The following is a 12,888-nucleotide window of genomic DNA, read 5'->3' on the forward strand; positions in this document are numbered from 1 at the left end:
AGGGACTGGACTCTCAGTGTGGTTTCCCCAAGAGATCAAGGCAAAAGTACTTGGATTTTATGATCTTAGCTCACAAGTCACACACCATCATTTTCACTCCATCATGACTGTGGCAAGGACACAATGGTCTTCCTGGGTTCACAGAAAGAACACAGGCCCACCACACAGGAAGGGGTATACAAAGTTAACATGCTAACAAAGCATGTGAGGTGGGGTAGATCAGTGTCTCTCTTTGGAAAAGACAGTTTAGCATACCTCAGAATTGAAAACGAGTTAGCCACAACAGCATGAGTTAAGTATTAAGGTTGATAGGCAAGGATATAAAGAAGTCTATATATATATATACACCAAAGTACTAAGTCATAGCCAGGAAGTTCTTAACTTCCCATGCCTCTGGTCTTTTCTTTCTAAAGTTATCTCTGTCTTTCCCCTGGCCTTTATTTACTTTACTGCTGCCAATTCATACAGCAGGTTACAAACTTGGAATGCCGCCACGAGAAACTGAAGCTCTGCCTCTGTAGAAAATAGTTCTTATGAGAAAGAATAATAGCTGGCTCTCAGCCCCTGCGCCCTCATTCTGTGTGATGGGAAAGACATTCAAGTGCTAGCCAGCCACATGAGTAGGTACCTTCCATCTGCAATGGCCGTCCTGAAGGCTTGTTGTCCCCAGCCCAAGGAGGTGGGTCCATAGTTTTTGCAACTCCTTCTGTGATCAGTCTTCTGTGGGATCTGCTGGGTCTCTGGTGCTTAAAGAAAACACTGTCATGTAGCTCTGCCTTCTTTGGATGATGGCCACAAGAAGAGACATGTGTTCCAGCCATCAGCACTTGGCCTCCTTGGGCTGCAAGTATAAACACAAGGGAAGCTTCTGCTATATGTGAGCTGTTTCATCCTTGGGAGTCTGTTTCTTTCGGTGGCTGTTCATTCTTAATTTGTGTGTGCTACTTCAGTTACCCTTTACTGGGGTAACAGAGTACTCTGAAACTGTAGCGGCATCAAACCACAGTCAGCCCTAATTAACCCCTGACTGGGCTCTCGCATATGTTTTCTTGTGCAGCTAGAATCAGCAGGTGGATCTCATGGAGTCAGCTGGGCTGTAGCTCCCCTGTAACTCCTTGGTGCATGCTGGCTGCTGGCTGGACCACGTGTTGCAGCACGCTTGCTTGAGCTCATTCATGTGATGGTGGAAGCGTTCCCAGGAGCAAGAGAGGACAAGCCTCGGTCTGCAAATACTTCTTAAGCTGCTCTGACACCTTGCACAGGCTTGAAGGACACAGGGTTTATGGGGGCCATTTCCTGCTACAGTTGTGTATGTTGACAAGTATGCAAAGTAGGCACTTGGCTCACATTTGTGTAACAGCTTAATTGTGTATTTGATAATGACGTCCAGCTGTGAAGCTGTTTTCATAACCTCCTGAATCAATTAAAAATGTGTTGGGGCTGAAGAGATGGCACAGTGGTTAAGAGCACTGGCTGCTATTCCAGAGGACCCAGGTTCAATTTCCCAGCACCCACATGGCAGTGTACAGCTGTCTGTAACTCCAGTTCCAGGAGATCTGACACCTTCACACCAGTGCACATAAAATAAAATTAAATTATATAAAAAAATGTGTTGGTGGGAGGGAGTGGGTAAGAACAGAGTCTCACTGTTGGAGCCCTGTCTGGCTGTGGATTTTTGATCCTGCTTTAACCTCCTTTGTAGCTAGGGTTGTAGATGTGTACCTCAGTGTTCCACTTCTCAATCAACTGATTCAGTGTTGGGCGTGGTAGAATTCCAATTATTTTAAATTACTTTTCAGGTCTGGATATGAGACTAAGATATTTTCCAGTCATCATGATTGGGATATGGCTTTTCTCCCAGGGCTCATATGTGGAAGGTGGTGATGTTGGCAGGTAGTATGGGGCCTTTAAGAGATGAGGTCACCAGGCAGTCCATAGGTCATTGGGAAACACCCTTGGAAGGAATTAGGGTAGTTCTTTGGATCCCTGAGTTGTTTCTCAAAAGACAGTCATAAAATTGGATGTGAAGGTGCAAGCCTGAGATTCAAAAGTGGAGGCAGGAAAAGCCAGAGTTCAAGGTTATTCTCAACTATAGTGAGCTTGAGGCCAGTCTGGAATATTTGAGAGCCTGTTGACAAACAAGCCAAACTCCTGTGGAAGGAGCCTGGCCCCTCCCAGCCTCTCTGGCTTTCCCCTCTAGACATCCCCATCTCTTCCTCTCATTCCTGTTCCTACCGCTGTGACACTGTCTTCTAGGACATCCTCACACAGCCATGTCGGCACTGGTGCCGGCACTTGACCCCAGAAGGGTGAGTTGCACACACCTCTCTATAAAGTTACCCAGACTCAGGTGTTTGTTTTGCTGATACTACAGTGAAAACTGTGTATTCATTTTTCATTGTATAACAGCGAAAACTGATACTTAAAAAGTATCATTAGTCACAGGGAGAGGTGATGCAAGCCTTTAATCGCTGTACTCTGTGGGGCAGAGGCAGATGGATCTCTATGAGTTTGAGGCCAGCCTGGTCTACAGAACAAGTTCCAGGATAGCTAGGGCTACACAGAAAAACCCTGTCTCAAAAAACCAAAACCAATCATCCAACCAAACAAACAATGAAAACTGGGATAAGACCATGTTTGACTTGGGGCCATCACATGTCAATATGAGAAATAACAAGTTTATTTCTAAAGTATATTAGTGCCATCCAGCCAACTGAATGTTGGCAAATACCAGCTCAGGCATGTTTTAGAAGCCTCTTGTCCCCTCAGACTGGAAGGTGCTGACGTGGTGTAAGAATAAGATGAAGGGGCTGGACTTAACTACCACCCTTATCATCTTCAAAGTGCTGTGCTTAAGTCATGCTGAATTCTCTACCTATCAAAAAATGTAGTAGAAATATGCCACACTGTGGCGGCTCAGAGCCTGGTGCCCTTCTCTTTCAGGAGCATCTCCAGAGTCTTCTGGGTGGAAGAGAATGGGACATGTCATTCCTCTGTGTCCTGGCATCTGAGGTGCTGCCTCTACCAACACTCACCCAGGTGAAGGGTTGCTAGTTCTGATGAGTGAAAAGTTCCACTAGACATCATCACTCATGACTGAGTCAGTGGCCCTGGCCCCACTGCTGCTGCATCTTATTGCTCAGCCTTTCAGAACTGTTGGAGAATATTAGTTGAAGATGTGTTATATTTGTTTATGCTGTGGAACATTTGTTTAATGATGCAAAGATGTGTTGCATTCTTTTATGTTGCATTTGTATAACTCTGTGAAGCTACCTTACTTTGCCTGTCTAAAATACCTGATTGGTCTAATAAAGAGCTGAATGGCCAATAGCTAGGCAGCAGAGGGATAGGTGGGGCTGGCAGGCAGAGAGAATAAATAGAAGCAGAAGAATGAGAAGAGGGAGGAGTGAGAAAAGGAGGAGAGGAGGATTTCAGGGCCCAACCACACAGCCAGACATGGAATATGAAGAAAAGAAAAGATACACAGAAATAGAGAAAGGTAAAAGCCCAGAGGCAAAAGGTAGACTGGATAATTTAAGTTAAGAAAAGCTGGCTAGAAATAAGCCAAGCTGAGGACGGCATTCAAAAGAAAAAATAAATCTCCATGTGCTTATTTGGGAGTTGGGTGGTGAGCCCCCCAAAAGAAAAGAGTAAAACAAACAAACAAACAAACAAACAAAAATAACCCAAAAAACCCACTACACAGAACTGTCTTCGTTCCTGCCATTTTTTAATACTAGTCATCTTTAGCTTCCAGAGGACTCATGTGATACAGCTTCCTTTTGCTTAAGATACCCAGAGAAAAAGTGTACCATTTGCCAACAGAGAAATGAAAATCACTAGAGATGTCGATGTTCCAGATGGATTCGGAAGGCTCATATATTGAAGGCTTGGTCCACAGTACAGCAATGCTCAAAGGTGAGCTTTGTGGAAGTGACTGGCTCATAAAGTATCTGGCCTCATTAATGGATTAATCCTTTTCTGGATTCATAATGTGACAAGGTATTTGGAGAGTGATGGAAACTTAGCAGAAGGGATGGAGTTAAAGGAATGGGTCTTGGCTACACCTTGTACCCAACCTTTCCCCGTTCTGTGTCACCATGAAGTGAGCAGCTGCTCCCCTGCTCACTTCCACTGTCCATGTTCTGCTTAATGTGCCCAGAAACATTCAAGCTTCAGGACCATGAATTGCAACTATGAGCCAAAGTAAGTCTCTCTTCCTGTTAAGTTATCTCTGCTTTGTCCCTTTTCACAGGTGTAAGAAGCTGACACAAGAAGACATGAATATTGGTTTGACCTGAAGTCTCTGCCCTGACATTCCTAACAGAGATTTCTAGGTCAGCCAGCTCTTATTCTGATATATGAATTATCTGACATGGATATTGTCTTCATCAGGGTTTCTATTGGGGCAAGGAAACACCATAACCAAAAAGCCAATTGGGGAGGAAAGGGTTTATTTGGCTTACACTTCCACATTGCTGTTCATCATCAAAAGATACCAGTCACTTTCTCTTATGTGAGATTTGGTATATCTGGCCTTATGTTGAGGTCATAGGTCCATTTGGAGGTGAGTTTCAGGCAGGGTGACAAGTGTTGATCTATTTGCATTCTTCTGTTAGCCCAGCACCATTTTGTTGAAGATGCTGTCTTTTTTTTTTTTTTTTCTGGTTTCTTTATTAAAAAACAGCAGGTATCTATGGATGTGTGGACTTATTTCTTGGTCTTCAGTTCTATTGCATTGATCAATGTGCCTGTTTGTGTGCTGATACCATGCTATTTTTATTATTGCTGTTGTTGTCACTATAGTTCTGTAGTAAAATTTGAGCTCCGGGATGGTGACACTTCTACCAATTCTTCTGTCATTCTGGAATTTTAACTCACCTTGGGTTTTTTCTGTTTCCATATGAAGCTGGAATTGTCCTTTCAAGTTCTGTAAAGAATTGTGTTAGAATTTTGATGGAGATTGCATTGACTCTGTAGATTGCTTTGGGTAGTATAGCCATTTTTACTATGTTAACCATACTGATCCATGAACATGGGAGATCTCTCCATCTTCTGATATATTCTTCAATTTCTTTCTTCAAAGACTTGAAGTTTTTTTCCCCAGTAACAAGAGTTTTATTAAGATGAGGAGAGAGGGATAGATGTGAACAGGCCTGTGGAAAGACACGTGTGTGAAGGGGCAGACTTGAAGGTTTTATCATACAAGTCTTTCATATGCTTGGTTAACATTACCCTAAGATATTTTTTGATTTTGTTGTGAAAGGTGTTGCTTCCCTGATTTGTTTCTCAATCGATTTGTTGTTTGTATATAGGAAGGCTATTGATTTTTGTGTGTTAATTTTGTATTCTGCTACTTTGCTAAAAGTGTTTATCAGCTGTAGGAGTTCACTAGTATAATTTTTAGGGCCACTTATGCATACTATAATATCTGTAAATAATGATACTTTGACTTCTTCCCTATAAATTTGTATCCCCTTGATCTCCCTTAGTTGTCTTATTGCTCTAGCTAGAACTTCTAGTACTGTGTTGAATAGATAAGGAGAGAGTAGACAGCTTTGTCTGGTTCCTGATTTTAGTGGAAATGCTTTGAGATTCTCTCCATTTAAGTTGATGCTGACTATGGCCTTGCTGTAAATTGCCTTTAATATGTTGAGGTATGTCCCTTGTAACCCCAATCTCTCCAGGACTTTTATCATGAAGTGTTGTTGGATTTTGTCAAAGGTCTTTTCTACATCTATGAGATGGTTGTGTGATTTTGTCTTTCAGTCTGTTTATGTAGTGGATTACATTTATCAGTTTAGGTATGTTGAACCACTGCTGAAACTCTAGGATGAAGCCTACTTGATCATGATGATCACTTTGATTTGTTCTTGTTTGTTTGCAAGGATTTTACTGAGAATCTTTGCATCTATGTTCATAAGGGAAATTGGTCTGTAATTCTCTTTCTTTGTTGAGTCTTTAAGTGGTTTAGGTATCTCGCTAACTGTGGCCTGATAAGAAGAAGTGGACAATGTTCCTTCTGTTTCTATTTTGTAGAATAATTTAGGAGTATTGGCATTAATTCTTCTTTGAAAGTCTGGTAGAATTCTGTGATAAAACCATCTGGCCTTGGGCTTTTTTTTTTTTTTTTTTTTGGTTGAGAGACTTTTAATGACTGCTTCTATTTCACTGGTGGTTTCAGATCTATTTATTGCTTATCTGATCTTGATTTAACTTTGGTAGGTGGTGTATATAGAGAAAATTGTCCATTTCCTCTAGATTTTCCAGTTTGGTAGAGTACAGGCTTTTGAAGAATGTCCTTCTGATTCTCTGGTTTTCCTCAGTGTCTGTCGGCATGTCCCCTTTTCATATCTAGTTTTGTTAATTTGGGTAATATCTCTCTTACCTTTGATTATCTCTCTACTTTGGCTAAGAGCTTGTCAATCTTGTTGATTTTCTTAAAGAACCAACTCTTTGTTTCATTCATTCTTTGTATTATTTTGTTTGTTTCTATTTTATTGATTTCAGCCATGAGTTTGATTATTTCTAACGATCTACTCATTTTGAGTGTTATTTCTTCTTGGTTTAGAACTTTTGGGTGTGCTGTTAAGTAACTAACATGAGATCTCTCCAATTTCTTTCAGTAATTTCTATGAACTTGTCTCTTAGAACCGCCTTCATTGTGTCTCATAAGTTTTGTGTCTGTTGTATCTTCATTTTTATTCAGTTCTAGAATGTTTTTTATTTCTTTCCTAATTTCTGTCTTGACTCATTTTTCATTCAGTAGTGAGTTGTTCCATTTCCAGGAGTTTGTGAGCTTTCTGCTGTTTCTGTTGTTGATGTCCAGCTTTAATTTGTGGGGGTCAGACAAAATACAGGGTGTTATTTCAGTTTTATTGTATCTCTTGAGACTTGCTTTGTGTCTAAATAGGTAATCGATTTGGAGAAAGTTCCAATAGCCACTAAGATGAAGGTATATTCTTTTGTGTTTGGGTGAAATATTCTGTAAATATGTTAGGTCCATTAGGTATAATGTCAGTTAGCTCCAGCATTTCTCTGTTTAGTTTTGTCTGTATGGCCTGTCTATTGGCAAGTGTCAGTAAGGTATTGAAGTCACCCACTATCAGTGTGTGAGAGTCATCTGTGATTTAAGATACTATATTTTAAATATAGTGTTTCTTTTATGAATTCTGGTGCCCTTATGTTTGATGCATAGATATTGAGAATTGCAATATTCTCTTGATGGATTTTTTTCCTTTAATAAGCATATAATGACTTTCTCTGTCTCTTCTGATTAGCTTTAGTTTGAAGCCTACCAGATATTTAAATGGCTATAGCAGTTTATGTTTAGATCTGTGTGCTTGGAATATCTTCTTTTATCATTTTACCCTGAGGTGATGTCTATCCTTGGGTGCAACAGAAGGATGGATCCTGTTTTCAAATCTATTCTGTTAGTCTGTGTCTTTTTACTGGGGAATTTAGAGCACCAAGGTTGAGTTATCATTGAGCGGTATTTACTGATTCTGTTAGTTTGTGATGGTGTGGGTTCCCCCTCACAAACACACTTCTTTTGATTTGCTGGTGTGATATTATTTATTTTTTGTGTTTACTTGGGTGTGCTTAACCTTTTCAGGTTGAAGATTCCCTTATGAGTATGCCTTGAAGCATGCCTTCTATAGCGCTGGGTTTGTAGATAGATACTGCTTAAGTTTTGTTTCATCATAGGATTTGTTTTATCTATTGAGACTGGAAGGTTTGCTGGGTGTGCTAGTCTGGGCTGGCATCTGTGGTCTCTTAGAGTTTGTAGAACCTGTGTCCAAGCTCTTCTGGCTTTCAGGATCTCCCTTGTAAAAGTCAGGTGTTATGGGTTATATGTTACATGTTATTTGGTCTTTTCCCTTTGCAGCTTTTAATATTCTTTGTTTTGTATGTTTAGTATTTTGGTTATTATGTGCCATGGGGAATTTCTTTTCTGGTCCAGTGTATTTGGTGTTCTGTTTGCTTCTTATACCTTCCTTCTTTACATTGGGGAAATTTTCTTCTATGATTTTGTTGAAATATTTCCTGTGCCTTTGACCTGGGTTTATTCTCCTCCTTCTATTCCTATTATTTATAGATATGATCTTTTCATAGTGTCCCAGATTTCCTGGATGTTTTCTGCCTGGATTTTTATTTTAGACTTGACATTTTCTTTAAAAAACAAAAACAAAAACAAAAAAACACCAATTCTGTATTGATTCTTTAGGAATTTCACATCATGTACCCCAGTTCTGCTCACCTCTGCAGCATCCCTCCAAAGAAACCCTCCAAATCAATTAAAAACAAAACACACACACACAAAACAAACAAACAAACAAACAAACAACTCACTCCTCCATTTCCAACATCTCTTCATCCATCCTAGTGGCACTGGATGCTTCGGTATGTCACACAGTATACTCCTTTTGTCCACTCAGCCCCACCCACAAAATGTTCATTGCAATGAGTCATTGGTCTGGTTCAAGTCCTCTGGCACACCATCATCACTGGACCCTCATCAAAACTCCTCTCAGACATCCTGCTGTTGCCCTGAGTCATGGAGATCCTGTGGCCATTGTTCTGCAGGACAAATTTTTTCATGCACTCCAGTAGGTCATAGATGTGGTAGAAGGTAGGGTGGGCCAATCGAAGACTCAGGATGTGGGTCTGGGTAGTAGCTGAGCTAGTCAGTCCTGGCCACTGGAACCACCTCCCTCAGTTAAGGAGTGGAGCCAGCTCTCCCACGCCCATGGTGTGGGGTCTGGCCATCTCTTCTAAGTGTGGGGGCCAGCTCTCCCATGGGAGAGCAGGACCAGCTTCCCTGCTTCAGTGTCCAACAAGGGACAGAGACAGCCATCTCAGGGACAGTGAGGACCAGGGCCAGCTCAGCATGGCCCTCTGATGTCAACATGCAAGGTTCCCATGACCCACTGTGGCAACATGGACCATAGACATCATTCCAGACACCAGATGCAGCACGACCATGGGCCCAGACACAGCCCTCAGCAGCAGCTCAGACAGAGATGTCACCATGGCCCCAGTGGCAGCACAGGCCACGCAGACCAGTATGGCCTGGTGGCAGCAAGGCCCTCAGACACCAACATGGTCTCAGGTAGCTGTCCAGACCCTGGGCATCTGCACAGGCTGTGGTGGCAATAGGAGCCACAGACATCAACCCAGATCCTGGCTGTTGCTGGTTCACAGACGCAGACTTAGCCCTCAGCAGCAGCCCAGGCCTGGACAATATCATGGCCCCAGGTGACAGCACAGGACATTCAGATCGGCATGGCCCTGGCAGCATAGCCTGTAGTTAGAGTTTTCCTACCTGGCCCAGAGTCAGGACAAATCTCTCTTACCCGCCAGTCCCACAGTCGCTCAGACCCAACCAAGAAAGCACACAGAAACTTACATTGTTTAGAAACTGTATGGCCGTGGCAAGCTTCTTGTTATCTACTTTTTCTATCTTAAATTAACCCATTTCTGCTTATCTATACTTTGCCACATGGCTTGTGGCTTACCAGTGTCTTTACATGTTGCTTTTCATGGCGGCGGCTGGCGGTGTCTCCCCAGCCTTCTACTTCCCAGAATTCTCTTCTCTCTTGTCCCGCCTATACTTCCTGCCTGGCCACTGGCCAATCAGAACTTTATTTACACAGAGCGATATCCACAGCAATAGCCCTTGGATGCCAACATGGTCACAGAATGTGGCCCAGACTCTGGGCATCCATGTGACCTTTGGTGGCACCACAGGTCACAGACAAAATTATTTAACAGTGTATCTGTTTCTTCTCTTATCTTCAGTGACTGAGATTTTCTCTTCTACCTCTTATATTCTGTTGGTGATGGTTGCCTATGAAGTTCCTAAATTTTTCATTTCCAGTTTTCCCTCAGTTTTGGTTTTCTTTTTCTTTCTTTTTTTTATTTTTTTGTTTTTTTGTTTTTTGCTTTTGCTTTTGTTTTTAGAGACAGGGTTTCTCTGTGTAGCTTTGCGCCTTTCCTGGAACTCACTTGGTAGACCAGGCTGGTCTTGAACTCATAGAGATCTACCTGGCTCTGCCTCCTGAGTTCTGGGATTAAAGGCCGCCACCGCCGCCACCCAGCCAGCTTTGGTTTTCTTTATTGCTTCTGTTTCCACTTGAAAGTCTTGAACTGGTTTATTCACTTCATTCCATTGTTTGTGTTCTCATCGATTTCTTTAGTGGATTTATCATTTCCTTTGTACGGACCTCTTCCATAGTCATAAAGGCTGTGTTGAAGGCCTTGTCCTGTGTTCTAGCTGTATTGTGTTTCTCAGGGTCTACTGTGGGAGGGTGGCTGGGCTGTAGTGGAGACAAATTGCTTGGATTATTATTGATTGAGGTTTGGGGCTGGCATCCAGGCATCTGGGTTTGGGGTGATTGTAATTCTAATTTCTGGTATCTGGTCTTGTCTTTGTTGGGTGAGTATTCATTCCATTCCTTGGTTTTTGTTGTCCTCTCCTGTTCTTAGCAGAGTGTGGTAGCTGTGGGTGGCCTGGTAGGGAATGCTTCTGACATCCTGCCAGATGTGGCCACTGGGGATTCTGGGTAGAAGGTGTTTCTTGGTATTGGGAGCTGATAATAAATAATGGGAATTGACTAGAAGAGGGTGTTTAGAGGGTCCACAGGAGGGAGGGAAGCAGGGTGTGCCACCAGGATCTGCTTAGCCCCCTGGAGGCAGAGAGGACGAAGAGGCCACAGCCATCTGCTAAGGAGCTGAGGGCGAGACTGGAGCTTTGGATTTGGAAGTGAGGAGGGACAGTGAAGATCTGAAGATTGCCCACCTGCTTCCCTGGCAGGCAAGTTCCCAGGGAACGCTTGTGTGAAACAGAGGCATGGGGTGGTGAGGAAGTCTAGAGTTCTGTGTGATCCTCTGTAGGTGGGGCAGAGGAGAAAGGGAGGCCATAGCAGCTGGTTTGCTACCCGGCTTGGGGCGAGACGGGATTTGGAAAAGAGGGAGAGTGAAGGTCTGAAGATTACCCACCTGCTTCTCTGGCCAGTGTGGCTTCCAGGGAGCCTGTGAGAGTTGGCAGCTGAGACAAAGGCATGAGGTGGTGAGGGATGCTGTAGGAGATCTGCTGACGGTGGGGGTTGGGAGCGCGCACTTGCATTTTGTTCAGAACCTCCATGTGAAGCCTTGACCCTTAACCAGCGTAGTGGAGAGATGACATGATGTGTGTGGTAAGGAAGCCAACGTGGGTGCCCGCAGAGGAGGCCCTGGTCTCTCCAAGGGCAGGACTGGAGGAAGCCAAGAAATAAGAGGAAGTATGGCAGCAGCTCACACAGGCAAACCTGACCTCTAACTCTGCCCGTGGGCTGGTCTCAGGAGTCAGGCACCATGGAAGAAATGCTGCGGGATGGCCGCTGCCTCGTGTGCTTCAGAAGGCAGCTGCTCCTATGGCAGCCTCTTCCCCTTCTACAGGGGTGTCAAAAAAATAACAGAGGCAAAGGTGTCGCATGCGTTGAGATGATCTTCAGGACAGGTGAATGAGAAGAAAGCAGATGGTTAGACCTGTGACCATGATTTGCTGAATGGAAGACTGCACAGTGTACAGAAAGACCCTTGGTGGGGCAGAGGGACTCGGGATGGGACAGGAAGAGTGTTGTTGGTGATTTATTGCCCACCACCCAGCTCCCAAATAAATCACATACAGAGGCTTATTCTTAATTATAGATGCTCAGCCTTAGCTTGGCTTGTTTCTAGTCAGCCTCTCTTAACTTTAATTATCCCTTCTACCTTTTGCCTCTGGGCTTTTCCCATTCTTTTACTTCTGTAATCTTACTCTTACTCCATTGCTGGCTTTGTAGCTGGGTGGTTAGCTCCTGGAGTCCTCCTTCTCTGGCTATTTCTTTTTCCTCCCAGATTTCTCCTTCTATATATCTTCTCTGCCTGCCAGTTCTGCCTATTTCTCTCTCCTGCCTTACTATTGGCCATTCAGGTGTTTTAGACAGACACAGTAACACAGCTTCACAGAGTTAAACAAATGCAACATGAACAAACATAACACACCTTAAAATAATATTTTTATAACAGAGAACTAACAGGTGTGGGGAAGCAGAGCTCTCTCTCTCTCTCTCTCTCTCTCTCTCTCTCTCTCTCTCTCTCTCTCTCTCAAGAGCAGCAGCACCAGGAAGACAAAAACAGGTGAGACCAGAGAGGTAAGAAGGCAGGGGTGGTAGGAAACTTAGATCTTGAGTGTGGATCTTTGGGACTTAAACAGAAATGCATCACATCAAGTGACTAAATGCACTGAGGGGAGAGAACCGAGAAAATGTAATGGAAGTCAGTTCTGGAGGTTATGACAACAGTGTGGGCAAACACTGGACTGCTTGGTGCAGTTAGAAGAAGTTGTTGGCCACTAATGAGTCCTGCTGGGATTTAACTGCAGACAGGAATCCTCTTGGCTGGTTGTGTTGGCAGGTGCCTGTATACCCAGCACCCGGGAGGTTAAGGCAGGACTATCATAAAGTCAAAGCCAGCCTGGACTGTATAGTGAGACCTTAGGCCCCCTTCCAAATAAATAACCGCTGGGCAGTGGCACACACCTTTAATCCCAGCACTCGGGAGGCAGAACCAGGCGGATCTCTGTGAGTTCGAGGCCAGCCTGGGCTACCAAGTGAGTTCCAGGAAAGGCTCAAAGCTACACAGAGAAACCCTGTCTTGAAAAACTAAAAAAAAAAAAAAACCAACCAAACAAACAAACAAAAGACAAATAAATAACCAAGCACTTCTCAGCAGGAATCAGAGCCCTACAGGTCACCTAGTAAACACCTGATCGGACATCTAAGTGCCACAGCAGGCAGCTGGCCCATCCTGTGGTTCTGGGGGCTCAGCAGCTTGTGGACTTGCTAATGGGTGGTGACCTCACAT

This window comes from Onychomys torridus, chromosome 3, assembly GCF_903995425.1.
Source record: "Onychomys torridus chromosome 3, mOncTor1.1, whole genome shotgun sequence".
NCBI classification, from domain to species: domain Eukaryota; kingdom Metazoa; phylum Chordata; class Mammalia; order Rodentia; family Cricetidae; genus Onychomys; species Onychomys torridus.